The 24,739-nt window shown below is 37.1% G+C and overlaps 1 pseudogene; it reads left to right on the top strand.

The window, feature by feature from the left end:
- LOC133799611 (pentatricopeptide repeat-containing protein At4g21300-like) overlaps nt 1–24,739 on the top strand; it is an 81,306-nt pseudogene that overhangs the window by 40,737 nt on the left and 15,830 nt on the right.

The raw sequence follows: 24,739 nt of genomic DNA on the forward strand, positions 1-24,739 counted from the left end.
ACACATGTCCAAGCTAGGGCTTCGAAAGGTAGAATCTATGGTTGAGTTCTTTATGTTTTATGGTGATTCTTGTAGATCTGGTTGTATATGGTATTTCAATAGTTTTTGAGCTTATTTTATGCGTAAGGGTGAGATTTTTGTGTGTTATGATGATTTTTATACATGCATGTGGCTAGGGTTTATGCTAGAAAACTTGTTGTTATTGAGTGTGAATGAAAATGCATGTTGCAAAAATTTGGTGGTCTGGCTTCCAACAGGTCAGATCTCACTCCACTGCCTCTGTTTGTGAAAAATATTTGTGTAGTTTCATAGTTCTTTGTGATTACTTGATGATAGGTCTTTGAAAATCGTAAAAAGGAATTTTCAAACCCAAGTTATGAACATTTTGGAATTTTAATGTAAATCTGGAAAATTTATGGGCACCATGCACTATCCAAATTGTTTTGACTTTTGAACGGTTTTTACTAATAAAAAAGCTATGAAATCTGGCAAGGTGTTAGCTTAAACATGCCTAAGGGTCACTTAAACATGCCTAAGGGTCACTGTAAAATTGTAGACGAAAATATGTTAAGGTATAAGAGATATGATTTTTCAAAATTTTCCCTAGAATCTAGAAACAAAACTTTTGGGCAGCAAGCACTGGTCAGATGGCTTTAAAGATTTTATTGAGTTTAATAATTTAAAAATTATGAAATTTTGTTGGAAGCTAATATAGACATGTTTAAAGATCCCTGTATAATATCATAAATAACTGGGCTACGATGTACGAGAAATAAATTTTCAAAGTTACCATAGAATTTGGGAAAAAACTTCTGGGCAGCAGGCACTACCCGGATTGCTTTAAAAATTCGAATGGGTTTTTCCATCCCAAAAATTATAAAATTTTGAAGGGAATTAGTTACGATGTGTACAAGGACTCCTGTAAAATTTGAGAGAAAAATATGTTAACGTTTAAGAGAAATAAGTTTTCTAAGTTTTCCCTAAAAATTGAAAAGTGGGAATTTTGAACCTTAATAAAAAGTTGTTTTTGACCATTTTATAAGTTAAGGGTCCAATTGCCCTTCTATTAAAAAATATCATAAAAAGAGAACCTGGGTTATGGATAAAAATGTTTAAAATAGGAGTTTGGAGTTTTGTAGAACCTTTAAGAGAACGGGATAACATTGTCAGATATTATTTGTAAAGGGTCAAAAAGCGTTATTTTGGTAAATGATAGAAAACGGTAAACTTTCGTAAGAGGACAACAAGTTGGTATTTTTCTAAAGTTATGAGTTGAGTAAAACTCTTTTTTTTTTAAAACCAAAATACGAGTTATCCGATAAGATAGTTCTTTAGTTAAAGAATATTAATATGCACGGCATGGAGAGCGTGTGCAGTGAGGCCGCTTTTCTCATGTTACTGTAAAGACTGAAACGAAATCTGGCCTTATACACTGTAAGGTGTTTAAGAGGCTAAAGTATAGAGTCTCTAAGAAAATTTTATTGCTTGTAGCTATCATAGAATATTAGCTATAAGAGTATGTCATTGTTTAATTTGAGTACACTGTAATAATTACATTAATCGTGAAAAAGGAAAACGAATAGCAGTGTTAAAGATCCAGTTGGGAGCTAAGAACTCCAAGTAAGCTAGCTTTTCTCTTTCTTGGCTACAACATGAATATACTAGTGTGTGCTTGTAGTAGTATATTACACTAGTTTTGTTTGGGTCATTAAGACCAGGGTATGCTTAATGCCTACTCTTTCAATGCTTTTCCATTCTGCGTCTAAATGGTAAGTAGGCTCGGGTTGGAGCCAGAACCCTAGCGTAAATATAGTCCGGGTTTGAACCAGGACACGTTAAGTATACAGTCCGGGTTGGAGCCAGGACAATGGGTTGGAACCAGGACATGGTAAGTATACAGTCCGTGTTGGAGCCAGGACAATGGTAATATAGTCTGGGTTGGAGCCAGGACATGGTAAGTATACAGTCCACATTGCAGCCAGGAAAATGGTAATATAGTCCGAGGTGGAGCCAGGACAAGGTAAAAATATAGTCCGGGTTGGAGTCAGGACAATGGTAATATACTCCGGGTTGGAGGTAAGACATAAATGCTAGAACCGGGTTGAGGCCCAGATCCCTTGTTGTTAATCTATTGAGTAGTTATGATATGTGTTATATATCTTGAATGTTCTGGAATTTTCTAAGTGTAGGTTATCATGTTTTGTGTAACATTGTTTGTTAGGAACAATCAAAGTATTTGATTCTGGTCTGGCTATTGTTTGAGAATTGTATGATAGGATTGGAAATTTATCCAATACCTAATGACCGGGTGATATCTACCTTAGGTCAACCCATTTCTACGTTTAGTATATTTGTGTGCAAGGCTATTCTTACTAAGTGTTTTCGCTTACCTAGTTGTTTCATGTTGTAGGTAAGTGCAAAAGCAAAGTGGAGCAGTGAGGGCCGAAGTTTGCTTGTGGATATGTACATGTGGCCTGACCTGGAGAGGTTTTGGATGGATCACCATTTGAAAAGAAAAAGCTGGAAGTTTGTTATTTCTTTTGGGATAACCATTTTGCTATAACTTTGTGGAAGAGAAATTTTATTTCTATTTGCTAAACTAAAAGTGTGCACACGCGATCTTTTTAAAAGTTTATTTATATGGATTTTTGGTACAATGAATCAAAGTATAAGTTTAGATTTCCACATGTTTTGGTCTTGTATGTTTTGAGGGTCATTACAGTTAACTAATGTTTATTAGGTTCTATTCCATATATTTTAATATATGGGATAAAATGTAGGAATAAAATCACACATATATTATATATTACTTATAATGTCTACATATATATATTTAGGTTAAGGTTGGTAGAGCTTATAAAAGTTATTTTTGGGGTACCAAAAATTATAATAATTTTTGCAAAATAACTTAGGAGGATCATGGAAATATACATCGATGTCGTGGTGGTCAAGACCAAGCAAAATTCTAACCGTAATAAAGATATGGAAGAATGCTTCAAAATTTTAAATCACCATTAGATGAAATTAAAACCAAACAAATGTTTCTTTAGAGTTGCGTTAGGACAATTCTTAGGTCATATTGCGAGCAAGCAAGGGATAAAAGCCAATCGACCCAAATAAGCTTGTTATCTAAGATGATCGAACCTCGATTTGTGCAAAAAGTGAAAAAAAATAGCAGGCAAGATCACTATGCTAAGCTGATTCATTTCACGAATGCCAAACTTTCTTCTAAAACTCGTCTATTGGATGTAGAGAATAGCAGAATAGAGCATTCAAAACTTTGAAGCAATACCTAAGCTCTCCACCTATCTTCTCTGCCCTGAGAGAAGGTCAAGAGCTGTACATGTATCTAGCCGTGTCAGATGTTGTGGTAAGTTTTTCCAAGAAGAATATGGAAAACAAATGCTTGAATTATATTGTAGCGAAATGCTTGAATATGAAAAACAACATCTTAGAGAAACTCGTTTTAGCTCTTGTCACTACTAAGAAAAGGTTAAAGCAATACTTTGAGACCCACACATTTCTTGTTTTGATTGATTATCCAATCCAACAAATCCTGGCGAAACTAGATCTATCTAGTAGATTCTCCAAGTAGGCTACAAAACTCAGTGCATATGTTATTAACTTTTCTCCCAAGAAGGCTAAGAAGGGATAAGTTCTTGCAGATTTCATTGTGAATATTCATTCATTCAAGTCTTACATAATGGAAAAGCTGGACAATTTGGAAGAAAATTGGGTATGAAGCACCTTCTGGACTGTGGATCAAGGAAGCACTTCGACTTGATTTCCAAGCCACTAATAATGAGACAGACTATGAAGCACTCGTCTACACGTTAGATATTGCCTAAGTATGGGAGTGAAAAAGATCCAAGTTTGGGGATGGAGAATGTCATGCAAAATAACCTCGCATGGAGTACAATATCGAGTAGCCATGTTGGTGAAGAAATTCAAGTCCTTCGAAATCAAGCATGTCCCATGGTAGTTGAACCAACGCACCAACAAACTAGCAAAGAAAGCTTCCTGTGGTGATTGCATCAAATACACTAGAATTTCAATTAATTGAACCTATTTTGATTAGTTAAATATAAATAAAAATTGATACACCCCATAGATGTATAATTTGTGAGAAAAACTCCAAGTGCATAGGTGTGAATTTAAATTTTTGCGATTTGCATCAATAATTATTCAAATCACACATTTTCGTGCTATTTTTCTCCAAAACTTTTTTGTAAATAGTTTGGCTTAACTTATTAATTTTATTCATTTTATTTTGTAAAGGTACTCATGTAAATTTCCCAAAATTTAAATTGTAAAGATTTTATTTTTTATTTTTACTTAAAAAATAAAATCTTTTAATTTTAACTGCGCATTTCTAAACTCGCCAAATTTGGTTGTTGTTGTTTTTCTTTTCTAATTGTCAGTACTTTCATTCATTTGTTGTGTTCGAATTTATGACAAATTTCGTTTTCATTTTTAACATTATATTTTGAAACTCCCATTGCTTTTATGCATTTGATTTCGAAGGTATGGACACTTGCAGACTTTAATTGGCAAGAGATTTTGGTAGGCATGTAAATGGGGCGGGTCTGCCCTGCCCCGCCCCGCCCAGATTAGTTTCTTGGAGCGGGGCGGGTCTGCCCCGCCCCATTTGTCCCATTTAACTTTTTTTTTAGAAACATTAAATTATAATTTTAGAATTTTCCCTAAACCTAAATATTATTTTTTATTGTAATCTTTATATTTTACACTTCGTATCAACTACACAATTAAATATTATATTATATTTTGTTTTTTTTTATTTTAAAATTTACAAAATAAATACAAGAATAAGGATGAATTATATAAAACATATTTTTCAATATTTATAATTCATTCTAGTCTATATAGAATTAAAGATATTCTAAACTACATATAAAATGTCAATTTTACGTACTATGTATATAAGTAGCATGAGAGAATTGAGTTAGAGGATAGAAAAAAAAAATTTGAGGCGGGCCTGCCTCGAATTCCGCCCCGTTTTTACCGGGGCAAAGATGCCGGTCGAGTCGGGACCCCGCCCCGCCCTGCCTCACCGCCCCATTTTGCCATGCCTAGTTTTTGGGTCTTACTGAAGTGCAGGTATTTATATGGATTACAAGTTTTAAGGCATAATCATTCTACTTGATGTTCCAAAATAGATAATGATATATTCTTTTTTGCATTATTAATGTTTTAAAATTAAAATTTAACCAAAAACTTATTGTATAATTCTTCAATATAACCAATTTATATTTTGGAATTTTCAATAATTATAAGTGATATCGAGAGTATATCCTTATGTTTCTGGTCCTTGAAAGGCATAAGCCGTATATTATTCATAGACCAACTACACTTCCATATAGTTTGCTGCTAAAGAGTACAGGAATACAATAGATAACATAGAAAGGAACTTGTTAGAATCGATTTAGACAAAGCTATGTATGAGAAAATCATATGTTAAATTCACCAACACTTCAAAATCAATTTACTACACTACATCACCACATTTGCTAAAACCATTTGTATATTTCCTAAGCACTAAAGAAGCTTTAACAAACCATTTTGTGTCAATCTTGCAAGCTTGTCGTGACATGCTCTTGTTCGGTAAGGTATAAGCAAGTTCATGCCCTGGTCATTGTTGGTGGTACTGAACTTGTCAAAAATATTCTTCTGGGTACTAAGATTTTGGCCTCGTATGTTTTGTGTGGAAGCTTTTTACATGAGAAATATATGTTTCAATACTCGCTTACTGTGATGGGTTTGATTAAGTATGCTTTTTTGTTTTACGAGTACACTTTTCCTCTTGTAATTAAATCTTATGGTGGTTTGAACAGCGTGAGTTTGGCAGAACAAGTACATGAGAGAGTTAGATTAATGGGAGTTCTTTGGTAGATATAATTGTGGGGAGTTATTTGATTAAGTTTTATGCTGAAAATGGTTGTATTTATGATGCAAGGTAATTATTTGATAAACTGCCTCAAAGAGATAGTCCGGTCTGGAATGTAATGTTTGATGGTTATGTTAAAAAAGGAGATACAAAATATTCGGTTGAAATTTTCTTGAAAATGAGTGAGAGAAATGTGAAGCTAAATTCAATTACATATGCTTGTATATTGTCTATTTGTGCCTGTGAATAAATGAATTGTTTGCTATGCAGTTTCGCGGGCTTTCTAGTGGGTTGGTGTTGGATTCTCCAATTGCTAACACACTGTTGACTGTATTCAAAATGTCAACTCTTGTTTGATGCTTCTAAACAATTCAATATGATGCCAAAAATTGATCTAGTAACTTGGAATAGAATGATATCTGGGTATGTACAGAATGGATTCAAGATTCAGGCTTCAATTTGTTTTTAACATGATATCTAAACACATCGAACTAGATTAAATTACATATGCAAGTATTCTTCCATCTTTTCCAAGTTTGCAAGTCAAGGTTTGGGGAAATAAGATAGCAGGGATGTAAATTGAGATAATGATGAAGGGTAGATTATGGAGAAGAATTATAATATGGAAATCTATTTTCATGAAAAATACATGTCTAGTGATATATATTCTGTGTTATGTTTGGTCTAGACATGAGTACCCATCGTGTTTTGTGCTATACCCCAGAAAAATGTATGGTATGGATCTTAATAGGAGTTGTAAGGCCTAATGTAAGGGAAACAAAGACAACCAAAAATTTTCAAATATGAGTAATCGAGTGCTTTGTTATAGAGTGAATGAGGCTTCATTTGAAGTACTGGAGTTGGTAACCTATTTATAATCTTGTATATTTCAGTTCGAAATGCATGAAGCCAGTACTTAAGGGATGTTTGGAGTGAGCTAGCATAGAAATACCTATTTCTACTGCATGTCTATGTTTCTTTTCAACTCTGCCATTTTTAGCAGAAGTGTAAGGAAATGAAATAGATATTTGAATGCCACAAGAAGATAAATAAGGTATTGAAGGTTTAAACTCAGTTCCATTGTCACACCTTAGATGTTTAATTGTGAGATTGAATTGATTTTCAGCAAATATTTTAATGGTTTGAGGTGTTTGGGATTTTGTGTGCAGTGGATATAACCACGAAAATAGAGGGTCATCCACAAATAAGAGAAAGTAATGTGAGCCATCAGTTACAGGGACTGCTGCAGATACCCATAGATTGGTGTGAATAAGTTCTAAAGGACACGAAGCTTTGGAAGTTGATAAAGAAAAGTGTCTTGTGACTTTTAGCTAATTCCATGAAGAGCATGTTGTGTGATTGTATTGAAAAGGAATGTTACATTGCTTGTTGGAGAAAATCAAACTATTTTAGGAAGTTTTCCTATTATTAGGAATGGGTGTTTAAACTAATTGATAGTTTATTTGTTTATTGATATTGTTTATTCTAGGAAAGTTGTTAATATGGTGATTTGGCGTTAAAGTCAGTATTTTAAATTGTATTATTTTAGGGTAGTCTTATAAGTGTATATATATGAATTATTCTCACAGAAATAATATATCAGAAAAGTTCCCTATTTCTGTCTTGGTATCAGAGCAGGCCCTAGTTTCTCTCTTCCTTCACGATGTCTGACACCTCCCACGAGTCCACCACTATCCCACTGACCAATCCTCTAAACCCAAACACCTTTGAATCTTCTAAACATGTTTTTGAATCACAATCTGCTCAAATCACCACCATTTGACTCAATGGTGATATTTTTTTGCGCTGGTCTCAATCAATTCAAATGTACATGCAAGGATGTGGGAAGATGGGCTATTTGACGGGAGAGAAGAAGACTCCTAAGGAGGATGACTCAGCTTATGCTACATGGGATGTAGAGAACTCCTTGGTGATGACTTAGCTTGTTAATTCTATGGAGGAGGAGATAAGTTCAAATTATATGTATTATCCTATTGCTAAAGAATTCTAGGACAATGTAAATCAGATGTATTATGATTTAGAGAATCATTCCCAAAAATTTTAGTTGAATCTCAAACTTGGTGATATAAAGCAAGGTGAGGACAATGTTACCAAATACTTTACTGTGTTGAAAAGAATCTGGCAAGATCTTGCTCTTTTCGACACCTATGAATGAGAATCTATTAAAGATGATAAACATCATAAGAAGACAGTCGAGGAAAATCAGATTTACAAGTTTTTGGCTGGATTTAATGCTGAGTTTGATGAAATGAAGGGGAGAATCATTGGTCGACGACCTCTACCCCTATTGCTGAAGTCTTCTCGGAGGTTAGAAGAGAAGAAAGTCGAAGGAATGTCATGTTGGGAAAGAAGGCTGTTGGAACAACTGTTGAGGGATCTACCCTAGCTACTACTGGTGGAGGAGGCTATAACAGATCCAATGAAAAGCCACAGGTCTGGTGTGATTTTTGCAACAAGCCTCGTCACACTTGTGAGACATGCTAGCGCATCCATGGGAAACCAGCAAACTGGAAACCACAAGACAAATTTGGGCGTACGTTTCCTAGTGCTAACGAGGCTGAAGCTCTTCCCTTTACCAAAGAGTAGATTGTTCATCTTCATGAACCAGTGAAATCCAACCCACAATCATCTGGTATTTCTGTTGCTTCTGTGGCACAAACAGGTAATGAAAAGTATGCTCTTCATTCTTTTTTAACACCTTCTGCTCCATGGATAATTGATTTTGGAGCTTCTAACCATATGAAAAATTCTTCTAAATTTTTTGAATCATATATCCCATGTTCAAGTAATATAAAGGATAGGATAGCTAATGGGACTCTTGCACCTATTGCAGGAAAAGGCCTTGTTAAAATATCTAAGGGATTAGATCTTGAATCTGTTCTCCATGTTCCTCAACTTCATTGTAATCTTCTATTTGTTAGTCAATTATCTAGAGACTCTAATTGTTGTGTTGTTTTCTATGAATCTCAGTGTATTTTTCAAGACCAATGCTTGGGGAAGACAATTGGTAGTGCTAGGATGATTAATGGTCTCTACTTTTTTTAGGATACTCTATCAATTAATGAAATCGCTCAAGGACTTAGTAGCATCTATTCTTTTTCTGTTTATGATCAAATAATGATATGACATTATAGGTTGGGTCATCCTAGTTTTTCTTATTTAAAACATTTGTTCCCTGATTTATTTTTAAAAGAGTACCTTGGAAAAATGACCTATTTTTTGAAGTCCTTTTACACTCTGGCCTAGTTTTGATAATTTTTTTGCAAAATGACATTCGACACTCCAGACAGCTGGTCGAAATTTTTAGACAGCTGATCAAAATTTTAGACAAAGACCATTTTGTAAAAAATTATCAAAACTAGACCAGAGTGCAAAATGACTTAAAAAAGAGGTCATTTTCACCAATTACTCTTTTAAAAATTAAATCCTTTATCTTTTCAATGTGAGAGTTGTGTATTGGCCAAGAGACACAAAAATAATTATGTTAAAAAATCTTATTGTCCTTCTCAACCTTTTTATCTTTTTCACAACGATGTTTAGGGGCCTTCCAAGGTTACCACAGTTTCAGGTAAAAAATGGTTTGTTACTTTTATCGACGACCATACTCGTCTTTGTTGGGTCTATTTAATGAAAGAAAATTCTGAAGTGGCACAAGTTTTTAAATATTTTTACTGTATGATTGAAACAAAATTTCAGAGTAAAATTAATATTTTAAGGTTTGACAATGGAACGGAATATTTTAATAAAACATTAGGCAATTTTTTAAAGGAAAAGGGAAATATTCAGCAATCTTCTTGCCCTTACATGAACAAAATGGCTTAGCTGAACGAAAAAATAGACACTTATTAGAAGTGGCTAGAGCTATGATGTTTTACATGAATATTCCCAAATAATTATGGGGAGATGTTTTTTTTACTGCTTCTTATTTGATTAATAGGATGCCTACTAGAGTTTTATAGTATACTACTCCACTTGATTGCTTGAAAAAAATTGTTTCTGGGGTGTAGAATTAATACAGATATTCCTTTAAAAATATTTGGTTGTACTGCCTATGTTCACACTCTGAAAAGGTCTAGATCCAAATTAGAACCAAGAACTAAAAAATGTCTTTTTATTGGGTATTGCCTAATAAAAAAGGTCACAAGTGTTTAAATCCTGTTACCAAACGTATTCATATGACTATGAATGTTTCTTTTATGGAAAATACTCCCTTTTTTACCATTAATTTTATTCAGGGGGAGACTTTAGTGGAATCAAATTTTTGGGAAATTGATCCTCTACCTAATATAATATTGGAAACAACTCAACCTACTAAATGTGAATTTGACAAAAGAAATACTGCGATTTATTAAAAATCGTAAAAATCTTGAGCCTGTGGTTTATTCTAGGAGAAATGTCACTGAAAGAAATAAAGACCAAGTAATCATCCCATTGCATGGTCAAACGGAAGCCCTGAACGACGGTCTTCCAAATATTCCAAGTAATTCTCTTCCTACTTCAACTTTGCCTACTTCTCTTACTAAACCTGAATCTAATGTTGAAGTAGTCCCAGAGTAAACCAATTTAGATCTTCCTATTGCCTTAAGAAAAGGAATCCGTACCTGCACAAAATATCCTATTGCTAAATATATTTCTTACAACCATTTGTCAAAATACCGTAAAGCATTTACTACAAATATTTCAGAACTTCTTGTGCCTAGAAATATACAAGAAGCATTAGATGATTCAAGTAGGAGATTGGCAGTTCTAGAGGAAATGAATGCCTTGAGGTAAAATGGTACTTGGGAGATTGTAGAAGTACCGAAGGATAAAAAGATTGTTGGGTGCAGATGGGTTTTCACAATAAAAAGCAAAGCTGATGAAAGTGTTGAGAAGTATAAGGCTAGGCTTGTCGCAAAAGGGTTTGCTCAAACCTATGGAATTGATTATCAAGAAACATTTTCCCTGTTGTAAAAATAAATTCCATCCGGATTTTGCTTTCTCTTGATGTTAATTCTAGTTGGCCTTTGCACCAATTAGATGTAAAAACTACTTTTCTTAATGGGGATCTAGAAGAAAAAGTTTTTATGAGTCCTCCATTTGGGTTTGAAAAAGTTTTTGGTTTTGGGAAAGTTTGCAAACTAAAATAGTCCTTGTATGGGCTAATGCAATCTCCTAGAGTCTGGTTTGAGCGCTTTGGTAGAGTGCTGATGTAACGACCCAAATTCCCTAATAAGGTTTAGGACCTTGATTAGGAGGCCGGGAGGGCCATAATTGATTTATTGTGCTATTATGTGATTATATGAATGATTATGTGGGTCATATTATTATATGATGATAAAGGCATGCATGGGGTTATATACTCTGTTGTGAGGGTATTTTGGTAATTTGGCTCATTGAGAGCGTAATTGCATACTTATGTGTATATTGGTAGGTTAATGTTGAGACCACATTATTATGTGAGTATGTCTGCAGCATGTGGCTCGAGGCGATCCTAACAAGCGGTTTAGCGGGAAAGTCACAGCAGGAATTTATACCCGGCTCGATGTGAGCCTGGGATGTATCTGGGAATTTGGAGAATATATTGGAGATGATTTGGTATTGAGAAATATAATTGGTGACTAGCTAGATGATGGGAATTAAGTGGTAAATATTTAGGACACTTGAGGAGTTAGTGGGAATTGGGAGCAATGACTAAAATGCCCTTAGGATATCTAAAAGCTTGGTTTAATTGGGAGGGCAATATGGTCATTTAACTATAAGGGATAAGTAACATCTGTCTTTATGTCTTAGTGGAAGTTGTAGATTAACTCAGAAGCTTAAGGAAAAGAGAAGAAGAAGGAAAGAAAGAAAAACAGAACACTTAGAGTTATCTCTCCCTCTCTCATTCGGCTGGGTCATTTCTTCACCATTCTTTATGAGTTTTGGAGCTGGAGTTCCAGAGTAAGCTCAGGATGGAGCTTAGGGCTAAGGACCTTGGTGAAGCTAGAAGAATTAGCAGGTTTTAGCCATGTCAATTGAGGTAAGCTTTAAGGTTTCCTGATGTGATTTTCTGGGTTTTAATGAGATGGTTTCTAAGTTTGAGTTTTGGATGGAATAAAGGGATGTGAACCTGAGGAGTTGAAGGGCTTGAGGCTGGTTGGATGCTAGGAATAACCTAAGGTTGAAATCCTCCATAAAAGGTAACAAGTTCTGGTTTTGATGTTCAAAGTATCTGAGTTTCTGGTTGAATCTTTCAGTTCTTGGGTTCAATGTTTGTTTTTCTAGTTTGATGATGCATGTGGTTAGGTCTTGTGTTATTGAGTTGTATGGGGTGAGATATAGGTGATGGTAGACTCAATTTGGTGTGTAATTGAGGGTTGGAAGGGTTCCAAGGGGTTTTGGTTCGAGGAAAGTCGAAGAGGGAAAGCAGGGTGCTGCTTGTCTGTGACTAGCGCTGTAGCGCTAGCCTTTGGGCGCTACAGCGCTAGGCTAGGGCTTTCTGGGCGTTTTGGTTCTGCCTGTAGCGCTATAGCGCCCTTTTTAGAGCGCTGTAGCGCTACCCTGTCTCCAGAAAGGGGTTTTTGAGTTTTTCCTTATGGTTTTTGCCCGGAGGCTTGGGGTTTGATTCCACCACCCCGTTTGGTGGAATTAGGGCTTCCCGGGGGCTCGGGATTGGTCCCGAGGCTAGGTTTTGGATTTGAAGTTTGGTGATGATTCTGATCTATGGCTGTGACTAGGTACGCGCTAAGGTTCAGACGGGATCGTGCTTGAGGATCAATTGAGCGAGCTAGCGGGATCTAAAGGTAAGAAAGCTGCACCTGATTATGTGGCTAGGCTGGGACTAAGTGTTCCCTATGTTTGTATGCATTGTTATGTGAATGTGATTAACCACGTGGACACGATGGGACTAAGAGCTCCCTATATTCGTATATCATGTCATGAGATGGTATTATTATGCCATGGGACATGCGATAACCGGCCTAAGGGTGTCGGAATCAATATTTGCGCACAGGGCGCGGCTCAGCCACTGGTAGCTGAGGCAGCTTATTTATCACTGATCTCGGTTAAGCTGGCCGGAGTCAGTGAGCATTACATTGGGGGCGGCCCAAGTGAACCGAAGACAGTGTGTTAAATAGAGGATGCGACTAAGGGCACCGACTCTGAATGTTATTTGAATGATGTGGTAATTTGTTGATTATGAACGTGAATGTTGTGTTATGATTAAGATTGGTTGACTGTCTGAATGATAAACTGTTAATCTGCTGAGTGTTATCACTGAATGGATAAATACTTTGAGTAGCTGAGTTCCTGGTTGTGCATTGTGGAATATTTGATTAATGACGTTGGTTTTGCTATGATACCATGCTTTCTCGGCTCACGGGTGCTACGTGGTGCAAGTAAAAGCAAGGGTAGGCTGAGTCAACCATGAGTTGGAGAGCTCTGGGGGCGAGGTGTACATTGTCAGCTACTCGGCCGCCACGGTCGAGGAATTGTACAGGGACGGAAACCTAAAATGTAATTTTGCCATTAGAGTGGCTTGAATTATTTGTAGCTCTTGGAATTTGTTGTAACTAAGTCGTCTAAACCCTGTTTTGAGTTTCCATGTGTTAAATTGTCATTTTTAATAAAAATAGCCTATTTATGACCAAAATCTTTTATTCCTAATCCGTTGATGACATTGAATTCACATTTTGTTTAAATGACTTGATTAGCAAGTCTTGCACTATTTTAAACACACAGTGTAACGGTCTTGGTTATCCAGGGCGTTACAGCTGAAGCGTGATGGATATACTCAGAGTCAAGCCGATCATACCATGTTTTATAAACATTCAAAGGAAGGGAAGGTGGTTGTCTTAATAGTGTATGTGGATGATATTGTGTTAGCTGGAGATGATCGTAATGAACTTGGTGAGTTAAAAAGGAGACTTGCTGAGGAGTTTGAGAACAAAGACTTGGGTCTTTAAAATACTTTCTTGGAATGGAATTTTCTAGGTCCAAGGAAGGAATTTTCGTTAATCAGTGTAAGTATGTTCTTGATCTGCGTAAGGAGAATAGTATGTTAGAGCGTAAGCCTATTGAAACACCCATTGAACCAAATGTCAAATTGCAACCTACACAAGCTGAGAATGTGAAGGATTGGAAACGTTATCAACGATTATTTGGGAGATTGATTTACCTATCACACACATGGCCAGATATAGCATTTTCAGTGAGTACGATGAGCCAATTTATGCATGCACCTGGACCTGAACACTTTGAAGCTATCTACAGGATCTCAAGGTATCTAAAAGGAACACCTAGAAAATGACTCATGTTTAAGTCAAGGGGGCATTTACAAATTGAAGCCTATACAGATGCAGATTGGGTTGGGAGTGCAGTTGATAGAAGATCTACATCAGGCTATTGTTCGTATGTTGGAGGTAACTTAGTCACATGGCGGAGTAAAAAACATAATGTGGTTGCTAGAAGTAGTGTTGAGGCTGAGTTTAGAGTTGTTGTTCATGGTATGTGTGAGATATTGTGGATAACAAGATTACTTGAAGATTTGAAGGTATCTAAATCATCTCCTATGAAACTGTATTGCGATAACAAGGCTTCTATCTTGATTGCTCATGACCCGGTTCTACATGACCATACAAAGCATGTAGAAGTGGATAAAAATTTCATTAAAGAAAAGATAGAGGAAGGAGTGATTTGCATGACTTATGTTCCTACCGAAGAATAAGCAGTGGACATTTTCACAAAAGGATTGTTCAAAAATAGTTTGATTTTTTGAATAACAGGTTGGCTATGGAAGACATCTTTAAACCAACTTGAGGGGGAGTGTTGGAGAAAATCAAACTATTTTAGGAAGTTTTCCTATTATTAGGAATGAGTGTTTAAAGCTATTTGATAGCTGATTTGTTTATTGATATTGTTTATTCTAGGAAAGTTGTTAATAGGGTGATTTGGCATTAAAGTCAGTATTTTATTGTATTTTTTAGGGTAATCTTATACATGTATATATATGTATTATTCACACAAAAATAATATATCAAAAAAGTTCCTTATTTCTGTCTTTGCTCAAGAACAAAATTTACAATCTTTGAGTTAGCATAGCCTAATCTTGCATGCCAAACATCACCAAGAGATTTGTTTTATTAGAAAAGAAAGTACAAGCAAAAGAGTTTATACAAGCAGATAATATGGAATCAAGAAAAGAAATAAAAGATGTTGGATGAGTCTTGACTTTTGAGATAGGTAGAAAAGTGCAAGGACCCTTGTAAAGGTGGCCCTGGTGTAGAATTCTCTTTGGGAACAAGTCCTTTACAAGAAAATAGTTAGAATGAAATTCTGGAAGCACTTTGCTATCAATACAAAATTTAGAAACACTAAGTAGTTAGCAGTTGAAGACGGAACAAAATAGACATTATTCAAACTAAAATCATTATGAGAAGAGTGAAGTTTTGAATAACCAATAGATAGAATAGGTTGTTTTGAACTGTTACCAACAATGACTTAGTCATATTTGTTGAAGGGGTTTGCATTGTACAAAAGAAATGAGTTGTTTATAATATGATGAGATGCGTTAGAATCAAGAAGCCATACATCTTCAACTAGAGTAGTAGCGGCTGTTATGCCTAAAATTGTGGTGTTTGAAGATTGAATAGATGGATCAAATCTTTTATAGCATGGGTGGTTAAGTAGGGATTTATGTTGGTGCAATAGGTGTAGTGGATGAATGTGTGGGAGAAAAAGCCATGGGAGGGAGAGATGAAGAGACAGAGTTCTTGAATGAAGAACAGAAGAAAGTGAAGACATAAAGTAGCAGAAGAAAATTACAAAAGAAAATTGAATGGTATTTGATGCGATGAAAGTGTTTGAGATAGTAGAGAAAAATGAGCGAAGTGTTATGTATAGAAGAGAAATAAGATACAATTGCAGGCAAGAACAAGAAATTGAAAAAAAAAATGGAATAAGAAAACTATAGAATTATAATCCTTATTAACTAACCATGCCACTTAACCATATTAACTACCAGCTGTCTGATAAGATAATCCTACAAATTGAGTTAAAAACAGAGAATACACAACAGCAAACAGAATGAAAATGGTTGTTTGTATTGAAATAGCCAAGATGTTCGAGAGCCTGGTTCTCTCCTACAAATAGGTATATAACCTCCTTAATTCTTCCACACCCTTCTAAGTGCTTCCTCCCTCTATTTATTCTCTTACTAAGGCAGTACATAAACATTCCTTTCCCCTACCCATTCACTAACAAATCCCATACAACGAACCCATGCAAAAGTTACTACCCTTTTGACAAATCACCACCTTCAGTAACCGTGGCATCCTTCTCAGCTTTTCCTTTCTTACGTGTATATATATAAGTGAGCGGAGGTCTATCACTGTCATATTGGTAGTTAATTTCTGTTACACTTTGTTTAGCCCCTGCATCTATTTAAAGAGGTTTCAGTTCAGCTCATTTATTAGATTAAGTTTTAGAGATTGAAGAGAGAGATTGGGAAACACATTGTGTGAATTGTAAGGGAGCAAGAGAGAGTTGAGAGTCTTGAGTGAGAAAGACGAAGAGCTTATATTGTGAGATGAGTCTTGGTTCTTCCTGGAAGTTGTTCACTTGTATAGGTGTTGAGTCAAGCTTTTGGCTTGTTGAATCAGTAGGTTGTAACCGAGATTATAATCTTAGTGGAACCTCATTTGGAGGAAACTGGAGTAGGTCAACATATTATTGTCTGAACCAGTATAAATTTGGTCATGTTCTTATCCTTTCCTGCTTGTGTTTTCATTTCAATTCTTAGTTCTTTTGTTAGTAGTGTTTTTTAGATTTTATACTTGTATGCTTTGAGTTTGTGTTGTCTGTTTACAATAATGGTATCAGAGACAGGTTTGGAACGAAGGAGAAACACAAATTTTTTGAAGACAAGTTCAAAGAATCTTGGAAAAAAAAACAACATGGGTTCAACATCTGCAAGATTAGATTTAGAGAAATTTGATGGCACCGGGGATTTTAGTCTGTGGAAAGAAAAGATGATGCTATCTTGATTTATTAGAAACTTGTTGGTGTTTTAATTAGTTATACAAAAGATGCTAAAGAAGAAGACCCGAGTAAGAAGGAAGAGAAGGACTTGGCAGAAAAACAAGCAAGATCTGCCATTGTTATGAACCTCTCATACAATGTACTGCGACAAGTCATAGGGGGGAAATCAACTTCTGGATTATGAGCTAAACTTTAACAACTCTTCATAGCAAAATCTACTGCATCAAAAGTTTTCTTGAAAGGTAAACTCTATGGATTCAAGATGAATGCAACTACATCTCTAGAGTAGAATTTTGATGACATGAAAAATATTGTTCTTGGTCTTGCCAACATGGGAGAGGATATTAAAGAAGAGGATCAAGTTGTGATCCTACTCAATGGTTTTCTCAATCAATTCAAGGAAATGAGGACTATGATTATGTATAGTCATGACACATTAACTCTTGAAGATGTGTTGAGTACTCTTTGGTCCAGAGATGCAGAAATGACTTTGGATAAAGCAGCCAAACAGTAAAGAAATGATGAAAGTCTCATTGTTCGAGGGAGACAACCAAGAAGACACTTCTCTAGAGGTTATTCAAAGGAAAGGGGTCATTCCAAGTCTAATCACAGATTTTCAAGATCAAAAGAAACCAGAAAATGTCATCATTGTGGGAAAGTTTGTCACTTGATAAGACACTCCTGGGAATTAAAGAAAAAGGAAGAAGAAACTAAGGCATCTCAATATGAGGAAACTACTGGAGACAACTGCTACAACTCTGATGGAGATCTTTTAGCAGTGACACCAAACCAAATCTTGGACAGTGGTTGTACATACCACATGTGTCCTGTTAAAGAATGGTTTATGGACCTTCATGATGTTCATGGTGGCAATGTCCTTATGGGAAATGATCAACAATGCAAGGTAATTGGAATTGGTTCCATATCTATTAAACGTTCGGATGGCAATACTCAACAAAGTGAGGTATATTCCACATTTGAAAAGGAATTTAACATCATTAAGAACTCTTGATGATGAAGGCTATGATTACAAGATTAGCAATGGTATGGTGAGGATTACCAATGGCTCATTAGTGGTCTTTAAAGGTATCAAGAAGCATGGATTATATGCTCTAAAGGGCAACACTGTACCACCACCACAAGCAACTTTTGTACTGCACAATGGTGCAGATTCTTAGTTGTGGCATCTCCGAATGGGACATATGAGTGAAGCTAGTCATATGGAACTCAAAACAAGGTATATTGTCAAATTATAAACATGTTAACTTATCTTTTCGTGAAGTTTGTGTTCAAGGGAAACAACATAGTGTAATGCCCCAAATTTCCTAATAAGGTTTAGGACCTTGATTAGGAGGCCGGGAGGGCCATAATTGATTTATTATGCTATTTAATGATTATATGCATGTTTATGTGAATTATATTATTATATGATGATAAATGCATGCATATAGGTCCACATTTAATTATAAGGGTATTTTGGTAATTTGGCCGTTGAGGGCGTGATTGTGTATTTTCATGCATGTGGGTGAATTATAAATAATACCACATTGTATGTGAATTGGTTCGAGCCATTCGGCATGAGACGATCATGGAAGGCAAGTTTTCGGTCTAGTCATAACGGGATTAAGTCCGGGGCTCAGAGTGAGTCTCGGGGTAATTTGGTGATTAGAACGTTGCCAGGAATTAAAGGGTAACGGGATATGAATTATTGGTATTTGATAATATTGAGAATAGCGGGAATTGGAGGGTGTTAATTATAATTAACGAAATAGGCAAGAAAGGACGATTTTACCCTTGGGAGTCTTTAGAAGAAGCCTTTATTTGACCTAGGGGCAAAATGGTCTTTTCACCCCTAAGTTATATATCAGCCCTTTAAGTTTAGAAAGCTGTAGAAGATATAAGAAAACAGAGCATCATTATCATCCTCATCTCTCCTTCCCGTACCTATTCCTCCTCCTTCCTTTCAATTTTTGAGAGCCAATTTGAGGATCCAAGCTAGGAGAGCAAGGCTTGAGGGCTTAGGACCTTGGTTCAATCATTGAAGGGGATCTAAATCAAGCTTGAGGTAAGAAATTCAGCCATTGAAATCTTTGGTTTATACCCTGTTTTTCTGTTAGTTTTAGTCAAGAGATTTTGATGTGGTTAGTTGGGAATTAATGGAAGTTCTTGAGTTTGGTTGCTTGGGGTTTGATGAGGGTGTGTTGTAGATGAAGTTTAGGGGTTGAATTAGATGTTTGGATGATGTTTGGGATTAGTTTTGAGGCTTGGTTTCAGGGGGAAATTGCAAGGAGGGAAACCAGAAAAGTTTCTGGTCTGTTGATGGCGCCCCAGCGCTAGGCAGGGCAGGTTTTGGGCTTCTCTGACTTTGGGGCAGCACCCCAGCGCTAGTGAATTTTCCAACAACCTATTTTAGGGCTCGGGATGACTTTTAAGGCTCGGGGGTTAGTTCCTTTACCCCGTCTGGGTAGATTAAGAGTCCCGAGAGTGCGGGGTGGATCCCGGGAGTGAGGTTTTAGATTACAAACCTTTTTATGATTTATTTTATTGATGGGATTCCATATTTGGTTATGACTAGGTGACCGCTAAAGGATCAAAGGATTGGTCGTTTTCAAGGGTGGTTCTTTTACTAATTCTTGCTCGAACCCGAGGTAAGAAAACTTCACCCCATATGTGACATGCATGGTTATTCTTGATACATGTTGGATGTTTAAATGTGACATGCATGGTTATTGTTGAGGCATGTCAAGTGATTAAATGTGATGCATGTGTTGCACGAGAAACATGTGATTAAGGCATGCCATGAATATTGAATATGAGACTATTCAGAGCTTGAGTCTCTGTGTTTGTGCATGATCATAATTATGCTAGCAACTGTTAAGTAAGCATGCTGAATGCCCTACTTTTGGATATTTAACATATGATATATACTGGTAGCATTGCTTACTTGTGCATGGTACTGACTAATTAGTCAGAATTGGCAAAGGTGTCAGTATCAACTGTGAAGTTATGACTTATTAGTCAAGTTCGGCAGTGGTACTGGGCACTGGTCACACAGTGCTGACTCATAAGTCAGGACGGCCTTAGCGTGTTCAACGCAAGCCAATAAAGATTAAATCTAATCGACATCTGCATTAAATGACTCAGAAGAGCGTTAATGCCGGACTGACCTCAAGTTCGATGAAAACTAAAAGCGCTTGTGTGACTTACCCAGCAGTCACTCATCTGTTTAAGCTAGTGACTACCGATCAGTCACTCATCTAATAGAGCCATTGCAGGCAAGCCCAGGTAACGGTTTTGTTACACGACTATGGGCACTGAGCCCCATAGTGACTTGCTTGTCAGTCACTCAGTATGGTTAACAGAACCTCAAAGTGATATTCACTCATCTGTTCAGGGCTATAAGCTCTGTATGATTATTCTGATCATCATTTGAATGGCTTTGGGTATTGAGCCCCGTAGTGACTTGCTTGTCGGTCACTCAGTATGGTTTACCAGAACCTCAAGTGTTAAATCACTTATTTGATTAGGATTGACTTGATAGTCATCCAATCAGGAGGGCAGGATTTTTTTTTATCCTCGATTCCCCAGCATTGTTTGAATTTATTTGCATGCTTGAATAGAGCTATGTTTTCTAGGCATGCCATATATGATTTGATATCATGATATGACTGTTCATGAGCATATTGAGTTTTCTTGCTGGGCTTCGGTTCGCGGGTGCTATGTGGTGCAGGTAAAGGCAAAAGAAAGCTGGACCATCCTTGAGGTTGAGAGCTTAGGTGACGATGTGTACATATGCAGCTGCTCGACCGCCACGGCCGAGGTTTGAAGGAGAGGAACTAGGGCTAAACCTTGTTTTGCCGCTTAGATCGGCTGGTTGTAAATATTTTCTTGTAATAGACCTTTAAATTATATTTTTGGAATCCCAATGTATACAGTAAACGTTCTAGTGTAACGTTACATCTTAACTGAAATTTTTAATCCCTAAACCGCTAATCATACTTAGTTACACGTTTATGGCCAAATGACTCGATTAGCGAGTTTAGCACTGTTTGGAATGTGCACCGTAACGGTCCCTGGAGTTTAGGGCGTTACAATTTGGTATCAGAGCGAGCAAAGGTTTATGGTTCCTGAGGACAAGCTGGGCATGTACACTCGTCACTGAAGATAGCTTCACTCAGGGAATGGTAACTATTTCTGTAGTTATGTGCTTAACTGCTTAAATAGAATGTAAATGCTTTACCTGCACATTGTATTAGGGACCATGAGATTCTGATAGAGCCTGGCTCTTGACTATATGATTATATGCTCCGTGAATATATATAAATGTGATTATATGATGACCTACTCCATGAATATATAAATGTGATATATGCATGCTGGAGTTGGAGGCATGATGTGAATGTTGGAAGAGCAGGGATTATGATTGATGTATGAGTGCCATGGGCATGTTTATAGCACTGCAAGTGGTTTGTGAATGTGGTGTGGTAAGATTGATCCCGTGGGGAAAACTCTTGATATGCTCATCATGTTTAATGGGTCAAGTTATTGACTATAGATTCAATCAGCAGGTTTATATCCAAGGCAGATAATGAGGCCTGGTGGTGGTTATACAGAGGCTCGGAATTACAGCCAGGGTATCAATTCTTCAGCTTCTCCTATGAATTTTCAGCAGATGCTCACAGATTTGCAATTAAGATTGCAGAAGCATGAGGAAGAGATCAGGTGTCTAAAGCAATAGCAGAATCTGTTGGGGAGCACCTCTTCCTTTGTTGTGCCAGGAGTGGCACCAGCTTTGGCTCAGTCTAGGGTTGAGAATAGATGGAGATTTCTTTGTGGAAGATTCTAGGAGTACTACCCTCCAGTCTTCGAGGGAGGCCTAGATCCATTTAGAGCTGAGCAATGGATGGGCATGATCAGTTCCATTCTGGACAGTATGGGGCTGGTAGGTCACGATAGGGTGGCTTGTGCGACATTTGTATTGCGGGATGATGCCCGGACGTGGTGGGAAGTGGTATCCCAGACACGAGACACAGCTATGATGGACTGGAAAGAATTCAGGCAACTGTTTAATGAGAAGTATTATTGTGATGTAGCCAAGACTTCTAAGATGAATGAGTTTCTGAATCTTGTTCAGGGTAATGCAACAGTAACTGAGTATGTTAGTAGATTTGTTGGGTTGGCCAAGTTTGCTTTTGACATGGTACCTATAGATGTAGCTTGGAAGGAAAGGTTTATTCAAGGGTTGAATCCCATAATAGTTCAGGGAATTAGGGTTGCCCCAGTGCATGAAATCTCTACCTATGCTCAGGTGGTAGGGAAGGCTCTTGTTGTTGAGAGCGCAGAACATCAGATTGGGCAGCAGAGTGCTGGAGAGCACAGAACTCAGATAGTGGTACCTCCACTTATTGGAGCGAGCAAGAAGGAAAGCTCGAAGACTTACCGAGAATGAGCTCGGTACAAGAGGCATCATCTGGGAGAATGCCGAGCAAGGGCATGTTTTGCGTGTGATATGGTTGGGCATATCATGAAGAATTGCCCAAGGCTAAGAAGGATGAGCAAAAGGGGATGGACAGCTCGACCCCAGCTCGAATGTTCATTCCGATGCAGTCAGAATTTGAGACTGAGACTAGTTCCTCAGGGGTGACAGGTCAGTTTTCTAGTTCTGAGTTTTGAGTTATGCTGACTGGTTTTGGTGCCATGCTGTTTCTTTATTTGTTTCATATAGAGAAGCATAGAGATGATATGCAGATCACATGATTATGTTGTAGTGGGAAGGCAATATCGTATTGGTGACTTAAGAGATGAGTTGGGTTATGATAAAAAGGACTCATCAGTGGTTTTGGGTAAAGCTGGTTATGACTGGCTCAGTATGATTCTGGATTTGAATTGGTTAAGTAAGTGTGGGGTAATTTTAAATGTCAAGGAAAGGATAGTAACTCTTGGGCTTGAGAGTGGAAAGCCTTGTGACAGTTGGCACTGTGCATAGATTTGGTATGCTGGTGACATCTGTATTGAGAGCTAGAGTTTTATGGCAGAGAGATGCATGGAACTTTTAGCTAGTGTGATGGATATCACTTAGATTGTGCCAGTGGGATCAGGACGGACTGGATTAGTCTGTGAGTTTCTGGATGTGTTTCCAGGGGACTTGCCAGGGTTTCTTTTATATGAAGAGATAGAATGGTGATTGGAATAGTGCCAGGAATAGATTCAGGTTTAAGGCATTGTGTTGAATGGCTCAGCAAAGTTGTAAGATTTAAAGGATTTAGTTATGAGATAAGGTGGATATTTGATTTGGTTAGTACCAGTTAGATATCAAGGAGAAAAATATATAAAAGACTGTGTTTGTATCAGATAAGAGCACTAGGAGTGCTGAGTATGTCTTGAGAATTTGTTTATTGCCAAGTGTTTGTGAATCAGATGAACAGAGCATTCAGAGGTTTATTTGAATGGGATCTGTGATCGTCTTGGACGATGGTATTGTGGTATTTTCTCTGTGGATATTTTCCAAGGTTAAGGAACGCCTTAGGGGCAGGAGGTCCTTGGGTGGTAAAGAATATTTCAGGTGCCTTGGGAAAGAGTTCTGAGTCTTCTTGCATATCAGAATCAGTTTGTGGGTTGTTATGACATCTGTTGACCACGATTTTGGCCAACGACGAGTAGACGTCAAAACTACAATGAATCTTCAAGAGAAAAATACGACACAGATAATTTTATAGTGGTCCAGCCCCAATTTGTTGGTAATAGCCTAATCCACTTGGAGTTGTGATATATTTAGCCTACACTTAAGATCAGATGAACTTGAGCCAACTGAGTTTCTTAAGTGCAAGTAGAAAAATATAGAGTTTCTCTCTCTAGAGAATACAAGCTTTATCTCTCTAACCTCACAGAAAATGCCCCAAGAATGCCCCAAGTAACAGTCCCCAAAATCTCAAAACGAGAGAGTTTTCTCAGTCTAAAAAGATCAGATCCCTAAAATGATACCATGAGCCATTTATTTATAGGCTCATGGATCGTACATCAGATATTCCCTTTGACCGGGTCCTTTCTGTTATTCTCACAATATTTAATTAATAATAATATTTAAAATACAACAATATGCGATTCTTTGGGATAATATGAGAGATTCCCGCGCAGGTATGACCGATTCTAGCTGAAGCAGTTACTGGGATCTCTTGCGTAGCAATGATCTATTTAGTCAGTCCACATCACACCCAAAAGGAAAACTGGAGAGCCAAAACACTTCACCGGTCAGCCAAACCCTCACTGGTCGGCCAAGACAAGTGACTGGTCGGCCAAACACTTGACTAGTCGGACAAACACCTGATTGGTCGGTCATGACACTTCTCTGGTCTAACATGACACATCTCTGGTCTAACATGGCACATCTCTGGTCTAGCATGACACTTGACTGGTCAGTCAAAAATCTTCATCGGTCGGACAAAAATTCTATCAAATCGGTCAGATCACTTTATCACAACTCCGAAGAGCCAACACATTTATTTACTATTAATGTGCCTTTTACTGACCATGCATTGTCACTTGTCACTTCTGATTTTCACGTCATCGAACTGAAATTTTGGGGATAACATTCGCCCCCTAAGTTTATTATACGATTTACTCGTATGATAAACTTTTCTTCTAGCAAAATGTTTTTGAGGTCATCCAAAAGCTTCCATCCGGTCGATAACTTTCACGTCAACCCACGATTGAACTTGTCTTTTGATTTCTTCAAATTCTATTTTTTGATCTTGTTGTAGTATCCCATGAGTAGGAAAACATGTTTGTGCCCCATGCTCTTGAGATTTGTTGTCGCCT

The sequence above is a fragment of the Humulus lupulus genome, chromosome 9, assembly GCF_963169125.1.
Source record: "Humulus lupulus chromosome 9, drHumLupu1.1, whole genome shotgun sequence".
Taxonomy (NCBI): Eukaryota; Viridiplantae; Streptophyta; class Magnoliopsida; order Rosales; family Cannabaceae; genus Humulus; species Humulus lupulus.